Source organism: Lissotriton vulgaris, unplaced genomic scaffold, assembly GCF_964263255.1.
Source record: "Lissotriton vulgaris unplaced genomic scaffold, aLisVul1.2 SCAFFOLD_2117, whole genome shotgun sequence".
Taxonomy (NCBI): Eukaryota; Metazoa; Chordata; class Amphibia; order Caudata; family Salamandridae; genus Lissotriton; species Lissotriton vulgaris.
The window spans coordinates 340,959-357,910 of NW_028249141.1; the positions used below are offsets into that span (position 1 = coordinate 340,959).

At 42.3% G+C, this 16,952-nt stretch overlaps 1 long non-coding RNA gene across 2 annotated transcripts in view; it reads left to right on the forward strand.

Moving 5' to 3' along the window:
- Positions 1–16,952, forward strand: part of LOC147663690 (uncharacterized) — a 378,141-nt gene that overhangs the window by 292,705 nt on the left and 68,484 nt on the right. For both annotated transcript variants that reach the window (XR_015305253.1, XR_015305254.1), the window contains exon 2: positions 5,290–5,415. This is a non-coding gene — a long non-coding RNA (uncharacterized LOC147663690). The remainder of the gene's footprint in view (positions 1–5,289; positions 5,416–16,952) is intronic.

Consider the following 16,952-nt stretch of genomic DNA (forward strand, 5'->3'; position numbering starts at 1 on the left):
TGATATTAATTTTTTAATATTAAATGCAAAAATAGCGCTTCGAAGAAGTCAGTGTTTAGAGAGTTGATTGGTCACATTGGACCGGTACAAAGTCAGGAGTTCAGGCTTTCTGCGATGGAGAGCAGGCCAGATACAGGACCTACGCAGGGCCCGCTGAGCAAAAGTACCCTGGTCATAAACAACAAGATGCGTCAGTGATCCCCACACAGTTGGGGTGATGCACCGGATTTCCCCACGCAACAGTGGTGATGCATCGGTTCAATGAGTGATGCACCAATGGTTAGGTGCGAATCCGAATGCGATGCAGCGGGTGTCTCCAGGCTGTGGAAGGGATGCATTTATCTTCTCCATGCAGTAGAGGCAATGCAGTGGTTCTAACTGTGATGCGTCCATATGGTTTCTGCAACAGCAGCAATGCTTTAGTTCTGAACGGTGTCAATGCGTGGGTTCTGGTGGATGATGCACTTTACGATCACTTCCCAAGGCCCAGGTTTGGTTTGGCACCACTTTGGCAGAGCATGACTCACAGCAGACAGCAGGTGCTGTATGCAGGTTGAAGAGAGAAGTCTTTATTATGTCTGAGAATGCAGAAAACAGGAGACAAGTCATCAAGCCTTTAGAGATACTTAGGTTCTGGGATGTAGAGATGGCAGTGCTTCCAGCAGCACAGCAGTCCTCAAGGTAGAATGTCCTCAGTTCCAGAAGTGTTCTGAAGGGGTGTTGTCTGAGGTCCAGTGCTTAGATCTATTTGGGCCATAAGTCTCCGTCTGGGCTGAATATAGGAGAGGATTTGCAACATTTCTAATAAATAGGCGTTCCTGTTTTCAGTTTCTATTTTTGGTCAATTCTGGTGGGGTTTTTTCAGTGTTTTCAATACCTTAAAAAACTGTGATTATCAGTGGTTCCATATTTTCGTACCATTAGAAACAACAGAAACCGTGTTTTTCCAGTGTTTATCAAATGTTTTGCTTTTAATTATTGCTTGCAATCTGTACTGATAGTACATGTTTATAGATAGTGTGTGTACAGGGTAAATGAGCTACAAATATATTTTTATAAATTATACTTATTGTAGTACACCATGCAATTCATCTTTAGTGAGTCTTTGGTCATGCGCACTTGCTCTTTCCTTCCTATGCAATTGTTTATCTGTGAAAAGGCCCTCTCAACATTGGCTTCTGAGGCGGGCAATGCCAAAACAGACAGTACACGATTTGCTACCTCTGGCCAATGACATAGCTTTCCATGCCAATACTGGTGCACCTGAAGATTGTGATTATCTAGGACATGTTCTGCAACATGTGGATAGAATTGGGCACATATGCCATCAGTTATTGAAGCGGTCAAAAATGAACCAGTACTTTTCAAAGTCTGCAGAAAATACAGAAGGGGTCTAGAACTTGTGCAGAGTACCTCAGTGAGGCTTCATTAACTTCAAATGCCATTGTTGGTGAAGAGACATTTCTATGCATCATTGCAAGCCATTTCCCATAGATAGTAAAATAACATTTCCTGAATTGCTCCTCGACATTTCTTTGCTTACCAAGTGGCAGGAAATCTAATATGGCCCATGTTGCAGTGCCAAAGTCACTAAAAGTGATGCCCAGCCTACTCTCAAGAAGATATTCACATCTACACCAATTACGCTGAACACTTGGTAGACAAGGGTGTTTTTAGACTCTAGTATTTTGATTATGTCAAATACAGCAGTCATGTTTTCCTGCAAAAACCTAAGCATGTGGTAGAATTTACTTTTTTCACATCACTATCAATATATGACCAAAGATCATCACATTTCTTGCCTCTGGCATCATCACTAAGCAAGAATTCTGTAAACGATCGCTGCATCGATAATATAACATTCATAGCCTCTAGGACCGAGAACCACTGGCTAATTGACACAGTTAGGATGACTCTTTGATGCCACAAAAAGCACAAAATGAGAAATATTAGCATTTTGTTTCCTGAGCATACTGAAACAATGCACCAGAAAGGACTACAGTCAATAGTATTCTTCATGAAGTGAGGCTACAAAGATGCTTTCAGCATACCATCTAGCAAGTGACAACAATCTCTTACAGGGAAGCACTTAAGCTCAGGTATCGATTTTGACAGGTCATCATACAACTTTTTCACATACACAGCTGAATTACTGCAAATACAAACAATATCACTCCAGTCCTTATTGAACTTAGTAGGAACTTTTTGCAGCAGTATTCCAAGTGACGCTGCCTTCCATGTTTACCAAACGTCGGGTGCCATGTTTTCACCACTATCTCAGATGCTTGGTGACAACACTCTTTTCAAATATACCTTTCCCTACACCTTGCATTGAATGTTTAAAGCCTGTGGTGTTTGGCAATTCACCTACAATCAATAAAGACTCGCTAGAAAAGGGGGCTGTTGTATCAATGGATTCCACCCATTCTCTGTGGGTAAATGCAATGGTACATATTGGGAAAGATTCTTATGAAATCAGCCATTTTACCTATCAGTGAAATCAAATGTAGCCAAAATATCAAATATGAATTTGATATTTCCTGACTCTCTACAGTTTATATGGCTGAGATACCCGCCACCCCCTCTCAACATAATCCCCAAAAGGAGGGAAACCGGAAACAGTTCTTGAAGTTTTTGGAAGAGGGAGGGAGTGACCCTCCCCGGCCGTATTTATTAAAACAAAAAATTAAACGTTAAACAGTTCATATTAATGTACAATTTCATAACCACATTGCGATGTTTGGCTAACCTTAACAGATTCTCTAATACAGAGGTTCTCCTAGCCGAACTACCAACCTGCAAAACATTTTCTTGAAATAATGAAATTGTACATCCTAACGTTTAAGGGCCAACGGCAAGGTCGTAACCGGTGTCAAGATCCCTAACCAGAAATACCCCCCCCACTTGGGAGGGGCGACAGCACTGAGGCGTACCCCACGTGAAACTACCAATTTCCCTTTGACTTGTCGGGGGCCCCAATAAACTCGACGCCACTTAAAGGTCGTTCGAGGACTCGTGTGAGTATCTAGAAGGTAGCGTAGACCTCCCCCCAAACCCCACACAACTTACCACATCTGCCGTCGCAGACGTCACTGGCCCCGGGAAATTCCCCAGGAGGGGGCTGTAACCCCTCCTACACAGGAAGGGGCCTTGACCGCCTTTCCTTTCCTTCCGGCGGCCTCTCCTTAGACAGGACCGCCTCCCCGTTGAGGGGCCAATGGCCACCTCTCCCGAGCGCTCCCATCCGTGTTGGGTGACGCCCACTCATAGGGATCTTCCAATTACTGCTCACCGATCATGACCTTACCGCCTACCAAATAAATACGACAATGCTACCTAAACCAACAATCCATTGGCCACTACGACCCGAATAAGCATGCTTATAACGGACACAAAACAGAATATCTTTAATCACAGAACATACAAAAATTCGTCCAACTTTATTACACACTCAATATCAACATGGTAATACCAACGGACACAAAAACAGAATATCTTTAATCACAGAACATACAAAAACGGCCAACTTTATTACACACTCAATATCAACATGATAATGCCACAACCTGTAAACGAAAAATTAGAAGTATCGAACCATCTTAAAACAACTAGCTGTCCTCAGGGGCTGGTGGGTGGGTCAAAATTGGCTCTTCGTTCCGTCTCGAGCTCACGTGCAGCGAGGAGGTGCAGCTTCAGAGCACAGGAACAAGAGGATGTCTTCCGGTCTTGCGTCCCTTTTTATCCGTCTTCAGGGCGGGCGTAAACCCGCCCCTGCCTGCCCCGAGGGCGTGGCCAGCTGCGTCAGTGTCTAGGCCAGCCCACTCCAGGGCGGGAAAGAGCGCGCCCCGGCTACGCCGCTTCGGGCATACCAGCCGAGACGCGCCTCCCGCCCAAAATGGCTTCCCGGGGGGATCGAGGTACTCTGCCATAAGTTCGGGGGGACCGAGTGGTCGCCCCTTTCCATACAATAGCTAAATAAGACCTAAAACATGCTTCTAAACAATGCATCTTTAGACCAAAGGCCACAAAACTGAAAAAAGCAAATGGAAAAAGAATCACATTTTTTGTGACATCCCTAAACAACAAACCTTATGCAGAATGTTAGCCCAGTCTTTCTGGCTGCTGCCTTGTATAACAAAGTTCAATTTTATTGGCCCCTTCAGGAAGAAATAAAAATGACTCTTTCACTCATCTTTTCCTTTCTTTGAAGGGCACTTAGTTTGTGGCTGTGAAGGTGCTTTTTCAGTGTTTATATGTTTACACTGGTGATGGCTATTTTCCTTTCAGTGGCGTTTTATCAGTTAATATAGGTTAACACCTAAAACCAGATAGCCTACTTATAAATTAGGGACAGTGCTTACTGCAGGGTATGCATAGTTTTTAGTCTTTATTTAGATCAAGAGACCCTATTTTTTATACTTTAGATACATTTGTATGCTAATTTCTGATTCAACCTTTTTGACCAGGGCACTAAGCAGCGAGACTAGGAACTGATATTGAAATGTATAGGAAGTTGTGATAAGGTATTTGTACACATATATTATTTACATTACCGGCACTTTGTATTTAGCCCCAAGAGGATTTTGTTTGCCTATTTGCACCTAGAACTTTGGTTCACCAGTTATAAAGTTAGCATTTTTTAGTTTAACTTTCATCTGTGTGGCGCTGATAAGGGAAGATATATTGCTGCTAATAAACACATTGTCCATGAAGTGTATATACATGAATTGAGACATGCTTTTATTAACTCAGGTATTTGGTATTTTAGCTATTTTTGCATATTTAAATATTTTCCTGGTTATTATGCACATCAGTATTTTTACGTAGCATACATTTTATCATCTCCATGTGTTATGTGGGAAGAGATCAGCACAGTTAGCATTTGTGCACTTTATTTGCCAATAAGCTTTTTAAAAAATCCGATTTCCCATGTTTTAAATTTAAGCATTTACAAACATGTATCGCAGGGCGAAAGTTAACGATTTCAGTATCCTTTCAAAACGATAAGCAACAACAAATTTAGTATGGTTTCAGTGTCAAACGGAATGCAGATCATGTGACCGGAAGTGGAATGTTTGTTTAAATTTCCCGCTTTTGAGTACGTTGTTAAGTGATCAAGGACACAGCCAGTGTCCGAAACGCTTCTGAGGCTTCACCCTGTCACTTATTAAAAATAAAGCAAGAATATTGGCAGCAGCTTTTTACGGAGTCTGTGACATACACTTTGTTGATGTTCGTTTGGATATAATGTGTATGTTGTGTAACGAGTTGCTTTTCCCTTTTATGCAGTGATTTAAACGGAGAAGGAAAATGAAATCATGTTGGATAGTCATGCTCTGTGCTTTATGTCTTTTCTTCAATGCATCTTCTGCAAATGCACCTGAATGGAGTGTAAATGCACTGTCTTCTGCAGACGTAAGTCAAGTAAATTATCTTTTTATGTTCTTAGTGTATTATTATACTTATCATGATTGCAAGCATGGTAGCACAGAGTCAAACCATCTATGAATCTGTGTGTATGTGGTTTTGTGTACCGCAAACCTAGTGGGATGTTAGCTGAACACCGGGTATAGTCAGAGGCAGTAGTAAAGTCAAGAAGTGATTGGAGACATAGCTAAGTTCTGAGAGTGGAAGCCAAGGGTTACTATGTCTACATTGTTGCTGATAAAATTCCTCAATGCTGAACTCTACCAAATGTATTACGCAAATATATCAATAAAAAACAATTTAACCATAGTTGGGGATCTCTGCAGGACCTGACATCATTAGTATATCATGCTCTCAGTGCCTATGGTGATTCGATTTTCATGGTCATATGATTGAAGCACACATGTTTAAACTATGCATGCATCTACCATGCAGCCAAACCACGACTGCATCTTAACCACGCTTCCTTTACCACGCATTTTCATGGTATAGGCATTATTGATAAAAGGGTATGTGTGGCTAAGGTCTTTATTACCCCGACCCTCCACCCCCTGACTGCCCCTCACCCTGCGCTGTTCCTAAAACCTTGCCCCTTTATTAACACTAACCGTGCTGACTCTACCTATTGCCCTCCCCCTGCCCTAAGGCCTAAAACCCTGCCCCTTTATTTACACTTCCCCACCACCCACTAAGCTGTCCCTTAAACTACCCAGAGCCCCTCTCACTGCCCTGAAACCTACCCTGACCCCCAGCCCTAGCAACTACCCTGACTACCCATTCCCTTCCCACTGCCCTAAGTAAGGTGTAAAACCCTGCCCCTCTACTTACACTACCTACCCACCCTGCGCTGTCCCTTAAACTACCCTAACCCCTTCCACAGGTCTGAAGCCCAGCCAGCCGCATACCTCGCCCTTTGCCTGCTGGTTTCTGGCTTCCAGAAAACTCGGACAATCCGTCACCTGTGGCCAGTGTTCGGAATTTGGGCGTCATGCTTAATAACAAGCTGAGCATGGAAACACAGGTTTCGAGAACAGTTGCCACCTGCTCTGCCCTTATGCGATCACTACGCAAAATCCTGCCACTACTTCCACTATCCGCTAGAGCGCAGATAGTCAGGTGTACCATTCTTAGTCGCATTGACTATTGTAATGCTCTCCTGCTTGACTCTCCCTTGGTACTACTGGACCGACTCCATCGTGTCCAATCAGCAGCAGCCAAACTGGCCCTTGGATGGACCAGAAGATCCTCAACCAAGGCTGCTCTAGCCGAGCTGCACTGGCTTCCCTTGAAGCAACGTATTGCCTTCAAGTCTCTTTGCTTCGTCTTTAAGGCATTACATGGGCTAGGACCTATCCCTTTACAACGGATGTTCACCTGGTATACACCAACCAGAGCTCTTCGATCCGCCACCGCTCGACTTGTAACAGTACCCAGATTTAAGAGAGCTAGGATCGGGGGAAGATCATTCCGAGTGGCGGCTGCAAAGCTCTGGAACAGTCTGCCCGCCGACATCCGCCATACTTCACAGCTCCTGCCTTTTCGAAAACTAATAAAGACTTGGCTTTTTCCCTAGAGTCCCTCCGTCACTACTAAACAATCTTCCACTATTTCTATTTTAGGAGTAGCCACCCTAGCGCCAGGATGCCTGCCAGGCGACAGCTGCGCTCTATAAATGTTTTAAATAAATAAATAAATAAATAAAATAAACCTACCCCAAACCCCGCCCCACTTTCCTCTCCGCAGCGGCGTCCTGCTTCCGTCTTCCGTCTAGCCAGCAGCAAGACCGTGCCCTGCCTTAACCTAGCAAATGCATGGTTTAGGCATATGCTTCTTTAAGGCAAGCATGGTTGTACTTGCGTAGTGGGAACATGTGTGGTTAAGACCGCGATATTCCGACTATTCCCCTGTTTTGATTGGTGATCTTTGACAGCGTTTTATCACCCCATATATTTGGTGAAGTAGAATACTGACTGGCCGATGCCAGGTTTTGTGAGGAATGCAGAGGGTCTTCAGTGCAAACCTTGTTGGTGGACAGGAAATGAGGTACCGTAAATGAGGGTGAGGTACAGGTTGAATGGTCATTTATGATCTGCACTCGTAACTTGGAATTTTATGTGGCGGGTAGGTCTTTATCAAAGTTCACTACTTGAAAAGGATGTTGATTTCAGCTGATGCAAAAAAGCAAGAGTCTGTGGAGGATGCAAAGTTTGTAAACACATTGTTAGTGGACCTATTTGCTTGTGGTACAACAGAAAGGTCTGTCTTAAGTGTTTTTCATTGGTTGAAGATATTATGGGAGAGAACTGGAGCTATTGGATAGGTCAAGTGAACGTAAGCAAGGTGCAGCTCATTCCAGTTGAAAGCCACATGACCTCCAACTTTATGCACTGAAACAAAACTAGTTGCGATTCTTTCTATTCTATACCTGCACTGCTCACTTTCTGATTTGACACATATATCCCGGCTCCTTAGGTACTGCAGTGTGTACCTGGGTATCATTGCTCTTATATTGTAATCCAGATGATATTTGGGGAGGAGAGTTCCATTCTTTATTGGAATATAAAGTAGATTTCAGTGGAAATAGTTTGTCCTGGTTTGCTTTGTTGGATGGGGAAATCTTTGCACTTCACAAACAAGCAAAGGTACTTATACAACCGGAGATAGATATGGTCACAGACAACTGGCTTGATAGTTTCCACTTTGATTTCCCGTTGACCGGTGTTAACCCCGGGTGCATGAGAGGACCCAGGGTCACAAGCAGATTTTATGTTGATGAATCATAGAATCTATGGCATCGCACTGCTATTCTCCTCTGATAACCAAAAGAGATCCCAATTAGACCCTATTTGTCCAGTCATTTGAACTGGGAATGCTCTGTTCCCTAAAACGGGTATTCCCCTCATGTTCCAATAGCAGCACCCACTTGCAGTGACGTAAGCTTGGACCGGGTTCTTTCAAAAGTGAATGCTGATGTAAATGGTAGATTAGATAGATTGCACATCTACAATGGCCATCACATTGTACGAAATGTAGCGGAATTGTTTTAGTCTCTTAACTTCAGGACACTTAACTTTGTATAAATTGGGAATTTTCTAAAGAAAGCCTTAGTAAATTAGATAGAAAAGACAAATCATAAGGAGTAATTTTGTTAGAGTACTGAAAAGACCTGGTTGACATATTGAGGGCAAACACTTCAACATATCAGCAATACAAGCAACAGATATACCCTGTTAATGAAGAAGAATTATTGGTAATGAAAATACATTTAAATATATATGTTAGAGTTGTGGCCCAGTGAGCAACAAGGTGGTGACTCATTCAGGAGCTCCCAGGCTCTTCTGTGACTTCCTTGAATTTGCATCCTGTGCACATCCTGACGACGTGCTGAGAACAAGCCGGAAGCCTTTCTGGGCCAGCTCCTGTCATATAGGTGTATGTGGTATAGGAGGTGACGCCAGAGTTTCAAGCTTTCATTTCTGATTGTAGTTAGACCTTGTTCTCTGCTTTGTTCATTGCCTTGCCGGACCACCAGAGATAAGGGAGATGTGAGCCATGCAGGTGGTGGTAAGTTCTGATAGGTACACCTTCCCTGTGTGTTCAGACTGAGCTATCAGATTGTTAGTGAGCACAAGAAAACATAGCAGAAGCGAGTTACAGTTATGCTATTCCAATAATTTCTATTCCACACTCCCTCCCTCATGTGCTGTTTATTTGTGTGATCTTAAGACATATCAGTAGTCATTGGTCCATTCACTTTCGAGTCCATATTTTCATCATAATATTACCTATCATATTATTGTATATATTGCTACTACAGCGTGCACATATTTTTGCTATCACATGACCGCTAATTGGCTCATCCCTAATATTACCACTATGGCGATTGTAGCTATTTCTTTTGCCTCAACCTTTGCATTACCACTTAGGTGACCACACTAACTTGTGGTGGTTAATGGTCCGGATACACACCGATATTATTTACCACTATGGCTAGTTCGTCATTAAATTATACATGCCCATGTCCAATTTTGCTACATTTTGGTATTCCGGCAGTATACCGGCCGTCGTAACACCACCACATTAATTTGTGGACCACAGGTCCGGTTACATACACCAACAACATATCACCACAATGGTTATTACAGTTACTGATATGTTGTTTAGGTTGGTTGGGGAGGGGCATCACCATGACTTCTGTTTACATCAGCCCTGATGGATTTTCATTTACCTTATATCTTACATGGACCGGGTAATTGAGGCATCAAGGTTGGCATTCGCCCACACACTGTATCTTCAGGTGACCGCCACTTTCGGCATTTTCGCAAACACTATTTACCTTCACCTAGATGTATACACGCTAGGTACCCACACATTCATTTAAATAGTGAAAACCACATATATTGTCCAGTGGTGCACGTGAACTTTTCTTTAACAGTGTGTCATGTGTATACAATTTTGGATTATGCATAACGTTTCTTTTTTATCTCAAATGTAGAAACCCAGAGATACTACAAGGGCTGCGTTCACTTTGGTTTGGATAATTTCACCCTGTTAAGATTGCCCCCCATGTTTACCCCACAGAAATGTATGTGAAGTCTTTTGTTTGTGATTACATACATCTCTGAATTGAATAGTCTGGCGAAACGCATAACCTGAATTGAACTGCAGTGGGCATATTCCTGAGCATGCATTTTACTTGGATTTCTCTGGATTGTAATTCGCTGGCTGACTCCGCCGGCGCTACACACCACCTGCCAATGGGCCAGGACTTGGAAGGAGCAACTTTCGTGTGGAATATATGTATATAAATATATATATATATATTAATATATATATATATACATATACAGTTAGGTATAGTTAGAACCTAGTTTCCATAAGAAAAGCATTTTTTGATTTGCTAATAACTTTAGTGTTGTTTGACGAATGTTTGCGAAATTCTCCAAAAACAAGGCCTATCCAGGTCAGCTCCTATCGTTAAAGTTTGGGGGTGATTCGTCAAGCGAGGGCTGAGAAAAAAGGGGGGTCCCAAAAAGTGTTTTCTCCATGTTAATTTACATAGGAAATTTTATTGCAGGCTGCAGCCTGAACTGCTGAACGGAATTACACCAAATTTGCCAAAAAGGTAGAGCTTGGTTCGGAAAGCGACCTTTTTTTTAAATGGTGTAAATGCGTTCAGTAGTTGTTGAGAAATTCAAAAAATAAAAGTAAAAAAATCAATTTCCCGTAGGAAACTTTAGCCAAGGCTACAGCCCAAACTGCTGAACGGAATTACACTAAATTTGGTAAAAAGGTAATGCTTGATTCAGAAATCAAACTCGGTTGCCGTTGCACTCAAGACGGTGTATACACTGTTAAGTAACAATATTCAACAAAGATAATGACAAAATGACAGAATTATCAAAACAAAAAACTCTCAATGAGTAAATCTTGGAGTCTTTAATGTAGCAAACAGCCAGCCGACACGTGTTTCATCGCACTCGGGATTCCTCAGGGCGGAAATGAACAGAAAGTTGACAATGGAGCAAGTATCTCGCAAGGTTAAAATACACAATAAGACCTGGTTACATGGTCTTGCATGCTCAGTTGTTGCTTCTACTCCAGTGAGTGTACAGAAATACATCTTTGATTCCTGAGTGCCACCCCAACACATCCGTGTCGTAAGTGTAAAAATTACAACTATTATCACTAACCGTGCAGTTTAATAGTGATTTTGTGCACTAATACGTAGGTGTGCAGAATTATTATTCTTAGGAGACAGAGTCTCTGGTTGAAAAGTGATCTATCTGTGTACGACTCAGTCATACTTCATGCTTAGTGAATCTGTGAGTAGTGTAGAAACTCTGGACCTAAGAGTGTATACGTCACATACCTAGATGGCTGTGTTCAGGTCAGAAAGGTCTAATTGTTCAACACGGACAAAAGAAAAACACGAAAACAGGAAAAATCTCATCACTAATTATCATATTTCAATTACTCAGGCAAGAAAAAAGACAGTAGTGAGAATGTAAGGTGAAGTAATTCGAAGCTCACCGCTCAGCTGGTGATAATTCCAACCCAGCCGGCCCTTGACCGCAGATACTCCGTATGAGTATACGATGTGAAGTCAATTCTGTAATCAGATTAAGTAATCTGAGTCACTACAAACAGGTCTGCATTTAATTATTTCATAAATGCAGCCAAATCACAGACCTGTTGTTTCTAACACACAGTCACCCGACTTAAAACTATAAACAGCGCACTTAGACCTGTCACACAACCGACATCGTACACGTCCGGATGCAATCTGCACCTCCCCCTGATACAGCGGTAAAGTGATTCACGCATTCAATTTCAGTTCGATCATGCAGCATGTAAGTACAATATACACTTACATTTATAGGTCTGTTTTGGTAGTCTCAGGCTTGAAGATCATAATGTATAATTGTTCCCAATTGTTGCCCACGGCGAGTAGGGTATAATTCTGTGAAAATTATGGGCAACACTGGTCATTCGTACTGCCATAGATCATGGAATACGGAGATTTATCTTGGGTGCAACAAAAACGTAGTCTCACCTATTAGTTGAAGGTATCTTTCTAATGCCGTGTATGGCTCCGATGTGTGTGGCGCTTCAAGCTGCAAAGACACCAGAATTAAGAATGGAGTTATGCTCCTGGAGTATTCTTATTATTGGTTTTCATGGATCGATATGAAAGCGTAGGCCAGTGCGTTTAGAGCAGCTTACCTCGATCAAGCGGAGAAGCGGCGTGTAGTGCGTCCGGACCCAAACGGCCGTGTTCCTGTTGGGACACGTGACCGGGTCTCATTGGACGTTAAAAAGCGTCTCTACGTGACGTGACGAAAGACTAGACCGTTCGCATCGTTTTCATTCCCCTCCATGTTGGGTTCCCAATCAAACCCTCGGAATCAACAATCCACATAAGGATTTATTGTACACAGCATATTCTATCGATTTTTATGGCCATACATTCAAGCAGCGTTATATCGACAAGATACTGTGTCCGCAAGGAGAGGACCGGATTACGGCAAATATTTGGAAGGGGAGGTTATATTAGTAATATGTGTTGATTATGTGGTCGGTGAAGCGCGATGTACGTCCTAATGGAATTAATTCATTCCTATATAATATTATCGGTCGGTAAACGTTAGAAAAGAGCTATGTTAAAGTAACCATTGGCTAGACTATGAAAAGAAGACATGGGTGGTCCTCCGGGTGAGCTATAGTCGTGAGCACCGTGCTTGGACATCTACAAACTACCGGTGCCCGTCCCAATCACACGTGGGTATCTCAATACCAATTAACATCAGCAGTACATTTTCATTTATCTATTGCATATATACACATAAGTTCATTTTCAATACACAAATGTAAATGTAAATGTATAGGCATTTATATAGCGCACTACTTACCCGGAGGGTCCCAAGGCGCTTCGACCGCTGCGAAACCCTTCCTGGCTTCCCTGAGAGATGGTCCCTTAATGGGTATCTCCAGGGTGAGACCAGGCATCCCCGGCGGTCTGGTGGGGCCGTTAGTGAAGATGAGGCAAGCTAATGCCCAGAGTTGCCGAGTGTGAACGCTGATCAGAGTGGGCACCGAGGCGAGAGAATTATCGAGTCCGCTGACCCTGGTCCAGAAACCTGCCGCGCCGGGAATCGAACCCTGGTCCCGGGCCGTCCTCTGCTCTCGGGTCTGCCGCCTCTAACCAGTGAGCCACACTACTTCACAAGTGTGAGACATTACACAAATTCAGAATAAAGTACAGGAGAGTTATCCTGGCATGAGGGAATAGCATAATCGAAGTGTCACATTGAATACAGCATTGATTGATATGAATTGTAATGCGTTACTGTATCATAATCATAGTCCCATTCTATATGTCAATTACCCAAGAAATATTGCATCTCGTGGTCATAATTGAGTCCCCGTTCCACAGACTTAAGACGCATAATCCAGGTTGCCTCTGTGCGCCTAAGCCTCAATTCACGGTTGCCCCCTCTGACATCTTGGGGGACTGTATCTATGCCAAAAAATGTAACCACTTTGTTAGCCCTGTCACTTTGACAAGAGGCTACATGTAGGGCCACCGGATATTTAGGATCACGGTTTAGTATTGCCCTGACATGTTCCATCATTCTCTCTTTTAGTTGTCTGATGGTGCTCCCTACGTAATACTTCCCACATTCACATTCTATGATATAAATCACAAATTTAGTGGTGCAGTTAATGTTGCTCTTAACATTGAAGGCAACCCCATCTGGACCCATGAATTCGGTAGTGCCATGTTTTGCCCATTTACACATGCTACAAAATCCACATTTGTAAAAACCTAGACTGTGTTGTGTCATCCAAGTTGTTATTTTGGTATCTCTAGGTACCGTGGGACTCAATTTACTTCTGAGTGTATTACCTCTTCTGAATGAAATTTGAGGTCTGTCTGTAATGCAATTGGTGAGAGCTCTTTCTGACCTCAATAAACCCCAATGTTTGGTCAAGCTTTTCCGTAAAGCGTCATGGAGTGAATTGTAGTCAGTCACCATTCTGATCTGTTCCCTTCCAGAAGTGGTAGGTTTATGTGTGGAGGTAAGGGTATGTGTTCTCTTGACTTTTTTAACTCTTTTCTCGGCTTTCCCAATGATCTTGTTTGAGTAACCTCTGTTGTAAAATCTTTCCTTCATGCTAGTCAAACATCTCCTGAACTCACCATCCTCATTACAGTTCCTTTTTGCCCTTAAGAACTCGCCATAAGGTATGGCGTTTATTTGATGAGGGGGATGTGAGCTCGAGGCATGCAAGACTGCATTGCATGCAGTGGATTTCCTGAACAGTCTACTGTGAAGACAGTTTGATGATACATAGAACTCAATATCCAGAAATTCAATATTAGTCTTACTCCAATTCATAGTGAATCGGATTTCCCAGGTGTTGTCATTGAGATGTTTGAAGAAATCTTGTAAAAGCTCCTCAGAGCCAGACCAGATTAGGATGCAATCGTCAATATACCGACCCCAGAAAATAATGGAGTCGATATATTGCGCACCCTTCTTGCTCCAGATGAGGTCGGATTCCAATGCACCCATGAATAAGTTAGCAAACGAGAGTGATATTTTTGAGCCCATGGCCACTCCCTTCTTTTGACAGTACCAGTTTTTGTCAAACATAAAAAAGTTGTTTTTGAGTATAAGTTCAATCATTGTAGATAACATTACAGTATGTTGCCAAAGTGTGTCAGGTCTATTGTGCAGAAACTTGTTCCCTGCCTATATGCCTAAATCTAAATTAATATTGGTATACAGTGAAACTACATCTAACGTGACAAGTAGAGATCCCTCTTGCCACTGGATGTCTGCTAGGGTGCTTAGAATGTGTTTACTGTCCTGTATGTAGGAAGGTAGGTTTCTGACCAGAGGACCCAGAAAGAGATCCACATATTCCGCTATTCTTTCGGTGGGGCCCCCAATGCCAGAAACAATTGGTCTCCCTGGTGGAAAAGGGAGTTTTTTGTGGACTTTCGGAAGAGTATATAGCCATGGGTAGGTTGGTCTGAACACCTTGAGATATAGATATTCTTCCTCGTTCAGTAACCCAGATTGTTTCCATTTCAATAATTGTGAATTAATCTCCAGTGTTAAAGGACCCATGGGGTTATATGTCAGGTGTTCGTAGCAAGACTCATCCTGTAATTGCTGGGAGATTTCATAGTGATAGTCTACACGGTCCATTATCACTACGTTGCCCCCTTTGTCTGCTTCCCTGATAGTGATGGTGTTGTCTTTCATGAGTGTGGTTAGTGCATGTCTTTCCCCATGGGTGAGGTTATCTTTGTATTTAAACATCCTGTCCTTTCGATGACTATTCAGGTTATCCAAATCCTCTATCACACGTTTGTGAAAAGTGTCTATTGCATTGCCACCAGGTAGTGTGGGAATCCATTTGGATTTTGATTTTAAACCACTGACAATGCTAAAATCAGATTCTATGTCTAATTCCTCCAATAATTGGTCCATATCTAGAGGAGAATCCTCCATATCAGTTAGTGACAACAGAAGGTGGGTTGTATGCACATCTTTTATTGACAATGAATCAGAAGTACTCTGTACAGGTGTAATTCTCTTTTCTCTCTCACTTTTTTCTGACCCATAGAAATGCTTTTTTAACTTTAGATTCCGAATAAACTTGAAAAGATCAATCTTTAGCTTGCAGATATCTCCAGTGGCGTAAGGGTTAAAGTTCAAACCCTTGCTCAAGAGAGAAATCATATCTGGAGTAAGAATTAGTTTTGAGAGATTGATAACCTGTACACCCTGATTCTCTATGTTTACTGATTCTTGTTGGCTCCTGATCTCAGTTTCCTTCGATAGTCCTCTGAACTTGCTGCCCCTCCCTCGTCTTGTTTTGGCTCGGACTGGTTTCTTGGGGGCACGTATCTGTTGCCCTTCCTTATGCGTAAAACCTCTTGAAAAAATGCAGGCATGTTTTGTCTGTCTTGATTATCTGAGTCCCCCCCAGTGGTATTGACAGAATTTAGAGAGGCATTACTAGAGGACAAGGAGGCAGGTTCTGAGCTAGTCTTATTTCTACTGTTAGTTTTGGAGCTATTCGGGATCATAGAGTCATATTTTTTATCAAAAGTAAAAATTCTTCCACGTGTGTAATCCAACTCATCCCTTCTAAGTTGCCGAGCTTTTCTGTTCTTGATATCCGATTGATTTTTCAATAGGATTTCATCCAAAATGGTGTAATTCTTAACTGTTGGTTCGGGCAGATTCAGATCCTTAATTTCTTGTTCTAAAGTTGCTATATCTGCCTGCAATTTGGTTACTTTGCGTTCCGAACTAACAATCAATATCTCCATAAGAGTAATGGAGTTATTAGTCAGAGATTCCTCCCATTTTACCATGAGATCCGCATCTAGGTCGTCATAGGTGGGGAATATTTGGCCTCTTAACCCTCTAGGAATACGTTTTAATCTTAAGTATTGCTTTAAGGTCACCCCATCCCACCATTTTGAGTTTTCCAATTTCTTTAATCTTTCTAATTTCAGAAATTTGTCTTTGAGACCCTCTATGCGAGGGGGATTGGTGCTGGTAGAAGCAGATTGAGTGGACATCCCTTTGGCTAAGTTGTCAAATAGCTCTTCTGCCACTTTGGTACGATCCATATTAAGGATGGCTATACTTCCCTATCTAGGAGTATTCTAGATAATGCGGGATGAAGAAGAAATAAGATTGTGCGTGGCGGCTACCCTTAACTGATAATTTACTACAAAGTTTTGAAGGCTTTTGATCAGTTAGGCTCCGAGTGCACTGCCCGTTTATACGCACACCAGTATAGAGTTGCTAATTATTGAGGTGCAAAACGGCGAGTGGAGAAACCCTGAACCACTCAATTGAGTAGAAAGAAACTACCCCTACATAAACAAACTCGGTTGCCGTTGCACTCAAGACGGTGTATACACTGTTAAGTAACAATATTCAACAAAGATAATGACAAAATGACAGAATTATCAAAACAAAAAACTCTCA